The sequence below is a fragment of the Rhododendron vialii genome, chromosome 7a, assembly GCF_030253575.1.
Source record: "Rhododendron vialii isolate Sample 1 chromosome 7a, ASM3025357v1".
Taxonomy (NCBI): Eukaryota; Viridiplantae; Streptophyta; class Magnoliopsida; order Ericales; family Ericaceae; genus Rhododendron; species Rhododendron vialii.
In genome coordinates this window covers 31,143,129-31,160,125 of record NC_080563.1, presented here as the reverse complement: position 1 = coordinate 31,160,125, position 16,997 = coordinate 31,143,129, and positions in this window count along the sequence as shown.

Genomic DNA, 16,997 nt, shown 5'->3' with positions numbered 1-16,997 from the left:
CCTTACGCCTATAAAAGGAGGGCTCTCCCCGTTGTAAAAACCAAGCAAGTGAGAATCAGTACTTTCCTATTATATCTTGTGTACTTCACATAGTCTTTGTCTTGTGTTCTCTTTTGATCCTAACCTACTTTGTGTTTGTACTCACTTCGTGTTTGCAAACTTGGTATCAAAGCCATGTTTTCCATTCTAGCTTAAACCCCATATCTGGGAACTTCTTTTCCAAAACTACTTCAAATCTTTTCTAAAAGAAAAAATTGAAGCGTATGCTTTGTGGTTGGCTTTTAAGGATCCTCCACATCAGAAACTTTATTAACTATTTTGATTAAAGAATTTTATATTAGTGGGTTAAAAGTACCTTGAGACTTTTGGCTTTTGAGCGGTGTGTCTCGGTTTATCTACCATAGTATACAGAATTTTATTAATCAAAATTGGTTGAAGATCTTATGTTGAAAAAGAATAGACTTGTTGTACGAGGAAAAAAAAGAACCCAGATTTTTACTTCATGAAATGAATCATCTTTTTTCTACCTATTCCTCTGCCACCTCATCTCTTGTTCCTTCACGCTCTTCCACCAGTAGAAATTCCTCCACCTCTTCTTTTAACCTTGAGTACTTGTATGAGTTTGAATATCTTCCTGATGATAGTAAGGTTCCCCTTACTGATCTTCCTTTCTTAAATCCCTATAATGCTTTTGTCAAACCACAAACCTCTGTAAAAAAGACCGTCACCCAACTCTTCTCTACAAAACGCCTAACTTTCGTAAAATAGTATGTTTAAGCCTTTAAGTTTGATCAATGTTTCATAGCAGCTACAGAAGCTGAACAACTTTTACCCCTGGAAATCCCGGTTGATTTGCCTCGCCTTTGGCAACAATAAGGATTTACTCATCTTCAATTTGGAGCAATCAGACTGGCTGTCACTTTCCATGGCAGAAAAGGTTTACCTGTTACTTCCAGACTTGCTCTGGTAGACACCAGGTTTCTACAGTACTAGCACGCATGTATTGTTACTGTCCAAACCACGTTAAATGCTGGAACTGTGATATTTACCTTTTACCCTAATTTCAACATGCCACTAGCAGATCCTCATTTGCTATCAGCCTTGAAAGTCCAAGTTCAAATTGGTGGTGCCTCCCAAATCTCTACCAAATATGCAGCAACCCATCACTACCAAATGGCCTATCGTCTTCAAAACCATGCTTTCGACATGTCCTTACCGTCCTCCACAGATGAAGCCCTTTTCCTAACACTTAACGCACCTCACCAAGCTTCCTGTGTCCATGTTCCACGACAGATTTCTCGTCCTGAGCTTCTTAAGCTTCTCCCAGAGTCTTGGGTTACAGCTTATGAGAAAAATCAAAACAAGCCCATACCTGTCCAATCTTCAAATCCAACTTTCATCTCAAAATCTGATGGTACAGTAGAGATTTCTTTTTTAAAAGAAACTTCTGCATCATCTTCCACCCATCATGTTATTTTCCTCTCAAGAATTGACATGTTTGTGGATGGTTCTAGGCCTGGCCCTCCAATTAAATATTTTGATCCCAGTGGCCTTCCAGTCTTCTATTTCAAAAATTCAGAAACAGGTCATTGTTATTTTGATGTCTATGACTATGATGAGTGTCTAGAAGACAGTCTCCAAGAAGATGATGAGGACTTTGAAGATTCATGTCCATGTTCTATATGTCCTTCGTTACCTCCCACACCTTGTAAATCTCCACCTTCTCCTCAACCTCCATCTGATGATGGTTCGTTGAGTCAACCGAGTGGATGTTTTATGTTCACCTCATTTTCTTCCTGGACTGAAGCAGATTTTCCTCCTTTGGAGTTTCATAATTCTCAAGAAATGACGACCCACCGGCACAAAATTCCAGACTCAGCTACCATTCTCCCAGATGGTAGTACCAAAGCAGTGTCAGCAGCAGAAGCAGCAATAAATTGGCAGTCAGCAAATTCTCTAGCTCAAAACAAAATTCTCCAGAGAATTGCTAACTCCCAGCAAAATTTGGAGAATGTTGTTCATAAGAAGTTATCCTCTTTGGAACTCTTATCAGAGATTTGCAGCAGAAAATTTAAAATGTTCACCAGGAACTTCTCCAGATAGTATATGCCAACCAAGCATTTTCAGCAGCTTTTACCCAAAAGGATGCGAAAATGAAGCATCTAAAAAACCAGCTTCACTCACTTCAAGCTCACCAGTATTCTCAGCAAAAATGCCTTTTTGACATGTTCGCATCTTCCTCTCAACAAAATTTGTTGGGTACCTCAAATGTCTCAACCTTTACCTATAAACCCTACCTCAGAATTTGGTGAGTCAAGCTCCATCTTTGGAAGCTCATCAACTTTCCTTCCTCCACCAAAAAGACCATCTCCACCAAAACTTTCTTTCCCAAAGCCCCAGATAAAACCTATCCAACCACCAACAATTCCATCTCCACCATCTACCTCTATTTCAACTACCTCCACTCCTTCTAAACCAGCTGATTCAAATTCAAAATCACCCCAGTTAATGGTTCAGCCAACTTCTAACCCTTCCAAAAATACAATCTCCACTCTCCTACATATCTTATCCACTATACCAGAAACCCCATCTTCTGAACCAACCATTGAGTTTGATTCGGATTCTGAATCTACTCATTCTATTCCAATTCCTCATGTTTTCATGATGAACCTAGATCTTCCTGAAGAACATGTTGAAGATCCTATTATTGAAGAAGGTCCTGAGTTTGATACACCTCCAGAAATTTCAACCTTTGATTCCTTCTCACATTCCAACATCTACACCCAAGGTTTCTCCTTTGATAACATTCCTCCATCAAAATGGTTGGATATACTTTATGAAATTCATGCTTGGTGCACTGCTGCTATGCTCTCTCCCAATGCTACACTAAGTATCGTCATTACTAAGTGTACAGCAAAATTCCTTGGCCGTCTTCGTCAATGGTACTTGGCTCTTGGTGAATACCGACAGTTACAGCTTAAACAATTGTCAACCCTTGATCAATTCATCTCAGTCCTGCATACTGAGTTTCTTGGAGACCATAACAACACAAAAGAGTTCGTTCGAGAGGAATATCTCAGCATGAAGTGTTGTTCATTCAAAAGAAAAGATCTGGAGACTCATTATGATCGTATGTCTCAGAGATTTTATCTTCTCAATGGCATGATGATGTCAATTTCAAGCAAGCCTTTCTCAATTCCCTTCCTGAACCATTGGAAAATGAGACAACAAGGTTACTTCAGACAAAAGGATTAACGCTGAATGCAACATCTCTTGGTAGTATTTACCAGCACTCTTTGATTGCCTTAGAAAAATTGTGCAATCACCAAAAATTCCTCAGAACTCTTGAAGAACAGGGAAAACTTCTTGGCAAAGCATGTGATCGACCAGATTTATCCATAAAGTGCAAAGACAAGAAGTGCACTTGCCGCATTTCATATCGAAAGTCCAAACACTTTCAGAAATGGAAGTTTCAATCTCCTGGCAAGTGTTCAAGGTTTTCTAAATCTGGCAAGTTCTCACGCCGGAAAAAATGGAAATTTTTCAAAAAGAAAAAGTTCAGAGGACAGCGAAAATCTGATCGTTGCTACATATGCAGAAAGAAAGGGCACTATGCAAAACAGTGTCCAAATAAAGCAGCAATAGACAAAATGGTGAGCTCTTTGGCTCTCATTGACGATGATATTGAAGATGCTGATGTTGAATCACTATTTTCTATCGATGATGAAGCAACAGATGAAGCAGTCCTTGCATTTACTTTTGATGATTCAGATGATTCATCAGAATCAGATGACTCTTCTGATGATCCTGATTTATTCCCCTATGAAGTCCAAACATTTGGGTTCTCCAACATCATGCTGGCTCAACCTTTAGCCAATGTCAAAATCTTGCTTGGAAAATATGAGAAGCCTATACCAGTTATCGCTTTCTTTGATACTGGTGCAGCAGCCTCCATTCTCAACCCAGCAATCCTCCTCAGGTCCTACTAGCAGTCATGTTTCAGACCCTTTAAAACAGCCAATGGAGAAACTTTTGTCATCACTCTAATCAGTAAGCCTATAATCATCCAACTTTTCCCAGGATACACCGTAAAACACCAAGTCTATGGTTCTGATCTCCCAGGAAAAGATTTATTGTTAGGCTTTGATATTCTCCAAAATCTCAGCAAAGTCTCCTGGCTCAAAAAAGGTTTGAAATACAAAAACTACCTGTTACCTCGGACCACCCAACCAAATCTCTTTTCCATAGAAAATTTCTTCTCCATCAAAGAAGCCATAATCCAAACTTCCTGTGCTGAATCCCATTCCCAATTCCTCACCAAATGCTCCAACCCATTTTGGAAAAATTTAGATTTCTTTATTTCTCTTCCCTTTAAGAAAAATGAAGATATCAACCCCACAAAAGCTAGCCATCATGGAATGAACCCAGAACACTACCAGCTTGTTCTTCAAGAGCTCCAACAACTCCAGTCAGAAGGTTTGATTGAGCCCACAACCTCTCAGTGGGCATGTGAAGCATTTTATGTAAACAAAAGGATCGAGCAGATAAGAGGAAAGCTTCGCCTAGTTATCAATTACCAGCCTCTTAATCATTTTTTGTAGGATAACAAGTTCATCCTTCCTCGGAGAAGTGTTCTTTTTGCAAACTTGCCTAAAGCTAAAATTTTCTCAAAGTTTGACTTGAAAGCAGGTTTTTAGCAGCTGGACATCCATCTAGATGATCGTCCCAAAACTGATTTTTGCATTCCAGATCACCACTTCCAGTGGTCAATCATGCCTTTTGGATTGAAAACAGCTCCATCTTTATTTCAAAAGGCCATGATTCGGGTATTTGCTCTCATTCTGTCCTCAGCCCTCGTCTACATTGATGATATCCTACTCTTTTCCCCAGATATAGAGTCCCATGCTGTATTACTACAAGCCTTCCATTCCTTGGTCCAAACCCATGGTATCATGCTCTCGGAGAAAAAGATGCTCCTTGCTCAACCGGAAATTGATTTTTTAGGGATGCATATCTCTAAAGGTCAATATACCCTTCAACCTCATATAGCCTCCCAACTTGACCATTTTTCAGATGAAAATCTCACAGTCAAACAACTTCAACAGTTCCTTGGAATTGTTAATTATATGGCTGATTTCATTCCCAACCTTGCCCAATACCGTACTCCATTTTCAGCTCTACTAAAGAAAAACCCTCCTCCTTGGTCAACCCATTGTACCAAAGCTGTCATAGACCTCAAAGCCATATCCAAAACCCTTCCTCCACTAACCATACCTTCAGATGGGAAAAGAGTTCTTCAGATAGATGCCTCTGATCTATATTTGGGAGCAATTCTTTTGGAAGAAAATTAAAATCAAAAGTGCAAAATTTGTGGATACAAGAGTGGTGCTTTCTCTCTAGTAGAACTTTATTACCACTCTACTTACAAAGAAATTCTGGCAATCAAAAGGAGTATTGAGAAGTTTGAATTTCATCTAATTGGTCATCATTTCTTAATTGAGACTGATATGATGAGTTTTCCCAGCATGCTCAAGTTCAAACAGAAGCACCTCCCAAAGGCACAGTTACTCAGATGGGCAAATTGGTTTTCCAATTGCAGTTTTGATGTTGTTCACATAAAAGGAAAAACAAATGTCCTTCCTGATTTTCTGTCAAGGCTCAAAAAAGAAATCATCCAGTTTTCAAAATCAAAACCATATTCATTTGTTCCTGGTTGTTTTCCAATGATTTCTTGTTTCCACCCAGTCAATTTTCCTGTCCACCTTCAGTGTCACATTTTAGAGTTAACCCTTCTTTCCAGGTGTGTCCAAATGTGTCAAAACCTTCAACATCTTTGTATTTTCAAATATGGTCTTGATGAAGGTCCCATAAAAGGTCTACCTTTCCATCATGTCTATCCTTTTCTCACCTAGTTTGAAGTATCTTACGATAATGTCTTTTATTTCAAAAAAGAAGCCTATCTCCTCTTATGGTATTTAGTTGATGTGTATACTATAAGTGTCTGTTTTAATAAATCAGTAGTATTGGTCTATCTGGCTCATGTGGCGTTCAATCAAGTGCAACCTCCAGAAGATTTCTTTTTAAAATTTCTTTTGCTCTTTGGAAGCATACCTTACTGGCAACAGAAGATCAGACAAATCTCCAACAGTGCAAGCGGAGATCTCTAATTTGCTTTTTGGACAAGTCGCAACAACAGGAGTCATCCCAATCTAGATGGTTCTATCACATGGAGAAAGGAGTATCACACTATATTCCTTTCGGCATATCAGGAGTCTCAGAGCATCCAGGACCATAATGGAAATTATCTGGTCATGACTCAAACACTGTGTTCACTCAATGGATTGACACCTGCAGAAGTACCCACATCTCTCCTCCATTAAGAAACTGCAAATTGGAAATTCAATGATACTTATTCGGAAGAATGGCGCCAAAATATTCGCTATCTTTTGGAACAATATTACTTGATCGACAGAACTGAAGACTATTTTGGAAGCAGTGGTTCAGATAATCCTAAATAATATTCCAGTGTTCAGGACAGCTGTCAGACACGAAGTGGGTACAAACACAAAGTAGGTTAGGATCAAAAGAGAACACAAGACACAGACTATGTGAAGTACACAGGATATAATAGCAAAGTACTGATTCTCACTTGCTTAGTTTTTACAACGGGGAGAACCCTCCTTTTATAGGCGTAAGGAGGGACTACAGACGCTGGTGCTTACATCATAGATTACCTACACAAATAGTATCCATGCATAATTGGATCTTTCGTACACCTACCATGGACTTTCTTTACACCTACAAAGTGATACATATAATTGGACATTACTGTTCAATCATAATTGATTAGTCAATCCTACCACACTATTCATAAGACTTTCACCCCTTCTGAAAAAACTATTACACTTATACCGATTAATACTTTTTACAATAGTACACAACAGTAAACCCCAATAATATTACCCTCTCCTGGAAAGGGAAAGAGACAGCTGTCCTGAACACTGGAATATTATTTAGGATTATCTGAACCATTACTTCCAGAATAGTCTTCAGTTCTGTCGGTCAAGTAATACTGTTCCAAAAGATAGCGAATATTTTGGCGCCATTCTTCCAGATAAGTATCATTGAATTTTCAATTTGCAGTTTCTTAATGGAGGAGAGATGAGGGTACTTCTGCAGGTGTCAATCCATTGAGTGAACACAGTGTTTGAGTCATGACCAGATAATTTCCATTATGGTCCTGGATGCTCTGAGACTCCTGATATGTTGAGAGGAATATAGTGTGATACTCCTTTCTCCATGTGATAGAACCATCTGGATTGGGATGACTCATGTTGTTGCGACTTGTCCAAAAAGCAAATTGGAGATCTCCGCCTGCACTGTTGGGGATTTGTCTAATCTTCTGTTGCCAGTAAGGTATGCTTCCAAAAGGCAAGAGAAATTTCAAAAAGAAATCTTCTAGAGGTTGAACTTGATTGAACGCCGCATGAGCCAGATAGACCAATACTGCTGATTTATTAAAATAGACACTTATAGTATACATATCAACTAAATACCATAAGAGGAGATAGGCTTCTTTTTTGAAATAAAAGACATTATGGTAATATACTTCAAACTGGGTGAGAAAAAGATAGACAGGATGGAAAGGTAGACTTTTTATGGGACCTTCATCAAGACCATATTTGAAAATACAGCGATGTTGAAGGTTTTGACACATTTGGACACACCTGGAAAGAAGGGTTAACACTAAAATGTGACACTGAAGGTGGACAGGAAAATTGACGGGGTGGAAACAAGAAATCATTGGAAAACAACCAGGAACAAATGAATGTGGTTTTGGTTTTGAAAACTGGATGATTTCTTTTTTGAGCCTTGACAGAAAATCAGGGAGGACATTTGTTTTTCCTTTTATGTGAACAACATCAAAACTCCAATTGAAAAACCAATTTGCCCATCTGAGTAACTGTGCCTTTGGAAGGTGCTTCTGTTTGAACTTGAGCATGCTAGAAAAGCTCATCATATCAGTCTCAATTAAGAAATGATGACCGATTAGATGAAATTCAAACTTCTCAATGCTCCTTTTGATTGTCAGAATTTCTTTGTAAGTAGAGTGGTAATGAAGTTCTGCTGGAGAAAAAGCACCACTCTTGTATCCACAAATTCTGTGCTTTTAATCTGAATTTTCTTCCAAAAGAACTGCTCCCCAATATAGATCAGAGGCATCTATCTGAAGAACTCTTTTCCCATCTGAAGGTATGGTTAATGGAGGAAGGGTTTTGGATATGGCTTTGAGGTTTGTGACAGCTTTGGTACAATGGGTTGACCAAGGAGGGGGGTTTTTCTTTAGTAGAGCTGAAAGAGGAGTACGATATTGGGCAAGGTTGGAAATGAAATCAGCCATATAATTAACAATTCCAAGGAATTGTTGAACTTGTTTGACTATGAGATTTTCATCTGAAAAATGGTCAAGTTGGGAGGCTATATGAGGTTGAAGGGTATATTGACCTTTAGAGATATGCATCCTTAAAAATCAATTTCCGGTCGAGCAAAGAGCATCTTTTTCTCCGAGAGCATGATACCATGGGTTTGGACCAAGGAATGGAAGGCTTGTAGTAATACAGCATGGGACTCTATATCTGGGGAAAAGAGTAGGATATCATCAATGTAGACGAGGGCTGAGGATAGAATAGGAGCAAATACCCGAATCATGGCCTTTTGAAATAAAGATGGAGCTGTTTTCAATCTAAAAGGCATGATTGACCACTAGAAGTGGTGGTCTGGAATGCAAAAACCAGTTTTGGGACGATCATCTGGATGGATGCCCAGCTGCCAGAAACCTGCTTTCAAGTCAAACTTTGAGAAAATTTGAGCTTTAGGCAAGTTTGCAAAAAGAACACTGTAGGGAGGTATTCCCGAAACAGATACATCTAGTTGCCGAACACGTGATGTATAAGAGCACGTGAAAGATTGGACAGGACTTATCGCCGAGCAGTGCGTTGAACGACGATAAGGGCCAATAACATGAGAAGTCATTGGTGTAAACTAACTGTTTGGCAGATAGAGACATTCCGATTACATTGGACCAAGTCACATGTGAAGTAGCTGGTCCAAGCAGACTGTTCGGCTACGATACAGCCAAACAAGGAAAGAGCTCCAATCAAGAGCAAGAGCAAAGGGAGTACTCTGGAAGATTCCAGAATAGTCATGGATGAGATCCCAAGAATATAGGATCTAAGAAAGATACCCAACGAGAATGGGATGTTCGGCTTTTAAAGGAAAAGAATCCTAAAAGGACTCTTTTATAATGAATTGATAAGGAAAACGAGAATCCTTGATATGCAGGGTTTCCTATACGAGATAGGAATCCTAGGGCAACAGGGATGCTTGGGCAGCAAGCATACGCAAATCTATAAATACGAGGTAAACCCAGAGGAAAAAGGTACGCAGTATGTTGCATTCTTATATTCTCCTACTGATAATTAGAGTTTATTGACTAGTACGTGATACTAACTTTGCCATCGGAGGGCCTTTGCCATGAGAGGCAGAGGTGCACTCACCCCCTGTCTATTTTGCAGATTAGGGTTCCGACGACGATTTAGGGTTCCAGTGAAAAGGCACGAATAAGCCGTTGCAATCCAAGGTGATCCGAAGCATCAATTGTTTTCATCCCCCTACAAACACTTCTCTGATGAAGGGGGAACTGGTTATCCTACAAAAAAATGATTTAAAGGCTGGTAATTGATAACTAAGCGAAGCTTTCCTCTTATCTGCTCGGTCCTTTTGTTTACATAAAATGCTTCACATGCCCATTGAGAGGTTATGGGCTCAATCAAACCTTCTGACTGGAGTTGTTGGAGCTCTTGAAGAGCAAGTTGGTAGTGTTCTGGGTTCATTCCATGATGGGCGGCTTTTGTGGGGTTGATATCTTCATTTTTCTTAAAGGGAAGAGAAATGAAGAAATCTAGATTTTTCCAAAATGGGTTGGAGCATTTGATGAGGAATTGGGAATGGGATTCAGCACAGGAAGTTTGGATTATGGCTTCTTTAATGGAGGAAAAATTTTCTAGGGAAAAGAGATTTGGTTGGGTGGTCCGAGGTAACAGGTAGTTTTTGTATTTCAAACCTTTTTTGTGCCAAGAGACTTTGCTGAGATTTTGGAGAATATCAAAGCCTAACAATGAATCTTTTCCTGGGAGATCAGAACCATAGACTTGGTGTTTTACGGTGTATCCTGGGAAAAGTTGGATGATTATAGGCTTACTGATTAGAGCGATGACAAAAGTTTCTCCATTGGCTGCTGTAAAGGGTCTGAAACATGACTGCTAGTAGGACCTGGGGAGGATTGTTGAGTTGAGAATGGAGGCTGCTGCACCAGTATCAAAGAAAGCGATAACTGGTATAGGCTTCTTATATTTTCCAAGCAAGATTTTGACATTGGCTAAAGGTTGAGCTAGCATGATGTTGGAGAACCCAAATGTTTGGACTTCATAGGGGAATAAGTCAGGATCATCAGAAGAGTCATCTGATTCTAATAAATCATCTGAATCATCAAAAGTAAATGCAAGGACTGCTTCATCTGTTGCTTCATCGTCGATAGAAAACAGTGATTCAACATCAGCATCTTCAATATCATCGTCAATGAGAGCCAAAGAGCTCACCATTTTGTCCTTTGCTGCTTTATTTGGACACTGTTTTGCATAGTGCCCTTTCTTTCTGCATATGTAGCAACGATCAGATTTTCGCTGCCCTCTGAACTTCTTCTTTTTGAAAAATTTCCATTTTTTCCTGCGTGAGAACTTGCCAAATTTAGAAAACCTTGAAAACTTGCCAGGAGATTGAAACTTTCATTTCTGAAAGTGTTTGGACTTTGATATGAAGGGTGGCAAGTGCACTTCTTGTCTTTGCACTTTATGGATAAATCTGGTCGATCACATGCTTTGCCAAGAAGTTTTCCCTGTTCTTCAAGAGTTCTGAGGAATTTTTGGTGATTGCATAATTTTTCCAAGGCAATCAAAGAGTGCTGGTAAATACTACCAAGAGATGTTACATTCAGCGTTAATCCATTTGTCTGAAGTAACCATGTTGTCTCATTTCCCAATGGTTCAGGAAGGGAATTGAGAAAGGCTTGTTTGAGATTGACATCATCCATGCTGTTGAGAAGATAAAATCTCTGAGACATATGATCATAATCAGTCTCCAGATCTTTTCTTTTGAATGAACAGCACTTCATGCTGAGATATTCCTCTCGAACGAACTCTTTTGTGTTGTTATGGTCTCCAAGAAACTCAGTATGCAGGACTGAGATGAATTGATCAAGGGTTGGCAAATGTTTAAGCTACAACTGTCGGTATTCACCAAGAGCCAAGTACCATTGATGAAGACGGCCAAGGAATTTTGCTGTACACTTAGTAATGACGATACTTAGTGTAGCGTTGGGAGAGAGCATAGCAGCAGTGCACCAAGCATGAATTTCATAAAGTTTATCCAACCATTTTGATGGGGGAATGTTATCAAAGGAGAAACCTTAGGTGTAGATGTTGGAATGTGAAAAGGAATCAAAGGTTGGAATTTCTGGAGGTGTATCAAACTCAGGACCTTCTTCAATAATAGGATCTTCAACATGTTCTTCAGGAAGATCTGGGTTCATCATGAAAACATGAGGAATTGGAATAGAATGAGTAGATTCAGAATCCGAATCAAACTCAATGGTTGGTTCAGGAGATGGGGTTTCTGGTATAGTAGATAAGGTATATAAGAGAGTGGAGATTGTATTTTTGGAAGGGTTAGAAGTTGGCTAAACCATTAACTGGGGTGATTTTGAATTTGGATCAACTGGTTTAGAAGGAGTGGAGGTAGTTGAAGTAGAGGTAGATGGTGGAGACGGAGTTGTTGGTGGTTGGATAGGCTTTATCTAGGGCTTTGGGAAAGGAAGTTTTGGTGGAGATGGTCTTTTTGGTGGAGGAAGGTAAGTTGATAAGCTTCCAAAGATGGAGCTTGACTCACCAAATTCTGAGGTAGGGTTTATAGGTAAAGGTTAAGACATTTTAGGATACCCAAACAAATTTTGTTGAGAAGAAGATGTGAACATGTCAAAAGGGCTTTTTTGCTGAGAATACTGGTAAGCTTGAAGTGAGTGAAGCTGGTTTTTTAGATGCTTCATTTCCGCATCCTTTTGGGTAAAAGCTGCTGAAAATGTTTGGTTGACATATGCCATCTGGAGAAGTTCCTGGTGAACACTTTGAATTTTTTGCTGCAAATCTCTAATAAGAAGTTCAAAAGAGGATAACTTCTTATGAACAACATTCTTCAAATTTTGCTCGGAGTTAGCAATTCTCTGGAGAATTTTGTTTTGAGCTAGAGAATTTGCTGACTGCCAATTTATTGCTGCTTCTGCTGCTGACACTGCTTTGGTACTTCCATCAGGGAGAATGGTAGTTGAGTCTGGAATTTTGTGCCGGTGGGTTGTCCTTTCTTGAGAATTATGAAACTCCAAAGGAGGAAAATCTACTTCAGTCTAAGAAGAAGATGAGGTGAACATAAAACATCCACTCGGTTGACTCGATGAACCATCATCAGATGGAGGTGTAGGAGAAGGTGGAGATTTACAAGGTGTGGGAGGTAACGAAGGACATATAGAACATGGACATGAATCTTCAAAGTCCTCGTCATCTTCTAGGAGACTGTCTTCTAGACACTCATCACAATCACAAGCATCAAAATAACAATGACCTGTTTCTGAATTTTTGAAATAAAAGACTGGAAGGCCATTGGGATCAAAATATTTAATTGGAGGGCTAGGCCTAGAACCATCCACAAACATGTCAATTCTTGAGGGGAAAATAACACGATGGGTGGAAGATGATGCAGAAGTTTCTTTTGGAAAAGAAATCTCTACTGTACCATCAGGTTTTGAGATAAAAGTTGGATTTGAGGATTGGACAGGTATGGGCTTGTTTTGATTTTTCTCATAAGTTGTAACCCAAGACTCTGGGAGAAGATTAAGAAACTCAGGACGAGAAATCTGTCGTAGAACATGAACACAGGAAGCTTGGTGAGGTGCGTTAAGTGTTAGGAAAAGGGCTTCATCTGTGGAGGACGGTAAGGACATGTCGAAAGCATGATTTTGAAGACGATAGGCCATTTGGTAGTGATGGGTTGCTGCATATATGGTAGAGATTTAGGAGGCACCACCAATTTGAACTTGGACCTTCAAGGCTGATAGCAAATGAGGATCTGCTAGTGGCATGTTGAAATTAGGGTAAAAGGTAAATATCACAGTTCCAGCATTTAACGTGGTTTGGACAGTAACAATACATGCGTGCTAGTACTGTAGAAACCTAGTGTCTACCAGAGCAAGTCTGGAAGTAACAGGTAAACCTTTGCTGCCATGGAAAGTGACAGCCAGTCTGATTGCTCCAAATTGAAGATGAGTAAATCCTTGTTGTTGCCAAAGGCGAGGCAAATCAACCGGGATTTCTAGGGGTAAAAGTTGTTCAGCTTCTGTAGCTGCTATGAAACATTGATCAAACTTAAAGGCTTAAACATACTATTTTACGGAAGTTAGGCATTTTGTAGAGAAGAGTTGGGTGACGGTCTTTTTTATAGAGGTTTGTGGTCTGACAAAAGCATTATAGGGATTTAAGAAAGAAAGATCAGTAAGGGGAACCTTACTATCATCAGGAAGATATTCAAACTCATACAAGTACTCAAGGTTAGAAGAAGAGGTGGAGGAATTTCTACTGGTGGAAGAGCGTGAAGGAACAAGAGATGAGGTGGCAGAGGAATAGGTAGAAAAAAGATGATTCATTTCATGAAGTAAAAATCTGGGTTCTTTTTTTTCCTCGTACAACATGTCTATTCTTTTTCAACATAAGATCTTCAACCAATTTTGATTAATAAAATTCTGTATACTATGGTAGATAAACCGAGACACACCGCTCAAAAGCCAAAAGTCTCAAGGTACTTTTAACCCACTAATATAAAATTCTTTAATCAAAATAGTTAATAAAGTTTCTGATGTGGAGGATCCTTCAAAGCCAACCACAAAGTATACGCTTCAATTTTTTCTTTTAGAAAAGATTTGAAGTAGTTTTGGAAAAGAAGTTTCCAAAAAGGGGGTTTAAGCTAGAATGGAAAACATGGCTTTGATACCAAGTTTGCAGACACGAAATGGGTACAAACACAAAGTAGGTTAGGATCAAAAGAGAACACAAGACAAAGACTATGTGAAGTACACAAGATATAATAGGAAAGTACTGATTCTCACTTGCTTGGTTTTTACAACGGGGAGAACCCTCCTTTTATAGGCGTAAGGAGGGACTACAGACACTCTGGTGCTTACATCATAGATTACCTACACAAATAGTATCCATGCATAATTGGATCTTTCGTACACCTACCATGGACTTTCTTTACACCTACAAAGTGATACATATAATTGGACATTATTGTTCAATCATAATTGATTAGTCAATCCTACCACACTATTCACAAGACTTTCACCCCTTCTGAAAGACCATTATACTTATACCGATTAATACTTTTTACAATAGTACACAACAGTAAACCCCAATAATATGTATGCAAAGTTGGCAATGCCTTCTATTTGGCAACCCTATTTCCGGCTTCTGAATTGTATATTATTATGTTTATGAGCAATAGTTTTAATATGCACTTTTGGGCCTCAGATGCTAGTTGGCATTGCCTACCTTTTGAAACTTTATCCTGAGCTTTGGGAATGTGCATATTCGTTTTTTTTTTTTTTTTTGCAAAAATATAAAGATGAACAACAATGAAACTGATTAATTTTATTGAATTGCAGGAAGAATCTCTGTGGATAAATGTAACATTTCTCACCATTTGCTGGGATTACAATGGCAATATCAATTGTATTAGTGTTAACAGTGCTACATACACTATTCCAAACAAATTGAATGCTTTCCATACAGAACTTTTCATATGCTAAGATCTTTTCTATGGGGGTTGTTGGTAGAGTTTCGGAGTTGGGGGTTTGATCTTGCGCAAAGTTTCCTACCCTTTGTTCCTCTTTCGATTTTCCTTTGGAAGTTTTTCTCCCAAAGGTTTTCGATGTCTTGAATGCTAAGGGGTCCTTGGCCTTTTTATATGCAGACTTCTGAAGCCAACACGTGTCCCCGTCGGATCTATAGATTCGAAAAACCATGTGTCATGGTACATAGCTCAAGGCACCAATTTTCTAGGGTTCTGAGCTTGGTTCCTGCCTCACTGCAATGTTCCGGGCCGACTTTTCCACTGCAAAAATTGCCAATGGTGTTCTACGGATTCCCGAGGGGCGTCAATCTTCTCATTTCGGCGTGAAGAATACAATGGTGAGGTCTCCATGGCTTGATTTCATCTTTTTGTGAAGTGTGCTTCATGGATCATTGTTTACCAAGGGTGAAACTATCCTTTCTCCCGTGAAATTCTCAAAGGTTTTTAATGACGACTATTTTTGTTTCTGATTTTAGGGAGTGATGGGGGGTTATCTAACACTAAATGCCATAAACTCCTTGCTACGAATTTACTGTGTAATAAATTCCATAATGGTGATGATAATACATCTGCTGCCTAGGTGATGCAATTCATGCATCGGCTTCGCAATGTTCATCTCAGTACGTGCAAATGTAGCTCGGTATTACCTACACCCTTCTTAGGAATACCAGGACGATTCAAAATATATAGCCACCACGGGGGGAGGCACTGCCTCTCTCCCTCCTCCCCCGGGCCACCTCCTTCCCCCTCCTATCCTCTCATCTCTTCTCTTCCTCCCTCCTTTCGCCCTTTTTTCTCTCCTTCGCTACTTTTATTCTGTTTTCACTTTCTTTTACAGATGCAAACCATGGCGGGCTGTGGTTCCCGGTGGTCTTCGTCGGAGCTTAGCCTCGTTTTCTCATTCCGATCGTTTTTGGGATCTGCTTGTTCACAGATCCACGACGGTTCTCATGGATGCAGGTTTCAAGCTTTCGCAGCAATGAGGGCTCTCAGAGACCTACCTTTTCTGTCTTCCTCCTTGCTCATGGCAGCGAGGGCCTCTGTTATCCTCCCCTCGCCTCCTCTGCCGCCTCCCATGATAGAATGGGAGGGCCTTCATCCAGTGCCTAATAAGCTAGCAATTGATGACGTTGAAGAAGCAGCAACACACATCCTCGTTCTCAGTGGCAAGGTTTATTGCCTGGGTGGTTCGACCAAGAAGAGGCGGCGGAAGGGGGAGAAGCTGCGCTCACCCTGGGCCATGGCTTACGACCCGAGCCTGGACGTCTGAGAGTCTCTACCTAACCCTCCACATCTTCCTGAAGGCGGTCGGGTCAATGATATTTTCTCCGTAGGCTTCCCCACCCCAAGCAGCCCATGTATTGTGGTGGGTTTACCCGTGGTTGGTGTCATCCAATTCTACGATGTGGATACCAAGACTTGGCGGCAGGAAGAGTTTATTTGCGACATCTTTTCCCCGGAAGACCTGAGGGGAAAAGCCATGACTGTTGGCGGCAACTTGTTGTATTGGTATGCGGTGGGTAAGCAGTGCTTCGTTGGATATGATGTAACGTGGTTCGTGGGCTACGTCCCCATGCATGACCTTTCGAACTACTGGGTGACTGAGGAGAGGCAGGTTGATGCTCCTCCATCCTTGGCTCATCTAGGCGGCAACATGTTATGCTTGTTCTAGATTCATGGATGGTGCCACAACCTCCAATACTTCGCAGGGCCACGTTCTTTCCGGGGGGATACTCATCGTATTCACTGCATGAAAATTCGAGTTACTCCTCCTACTTGCCCAGGTGATTGAGGAATTATTCTGTTGGAGCCCACTGTTATGTCGTGCCAATCTTACATAGTTCATGGGACAAAGGCATTTTGCGATGGATTGGTCGTGTAACTTACTCTGCAGATTCGACATGGTGAACAAAAATGACAGTTGAAGAATCACATGGAAAGATTACAAGCCTTCTGAAGACTCTCACAAGGGACATTGCTCTCAATGG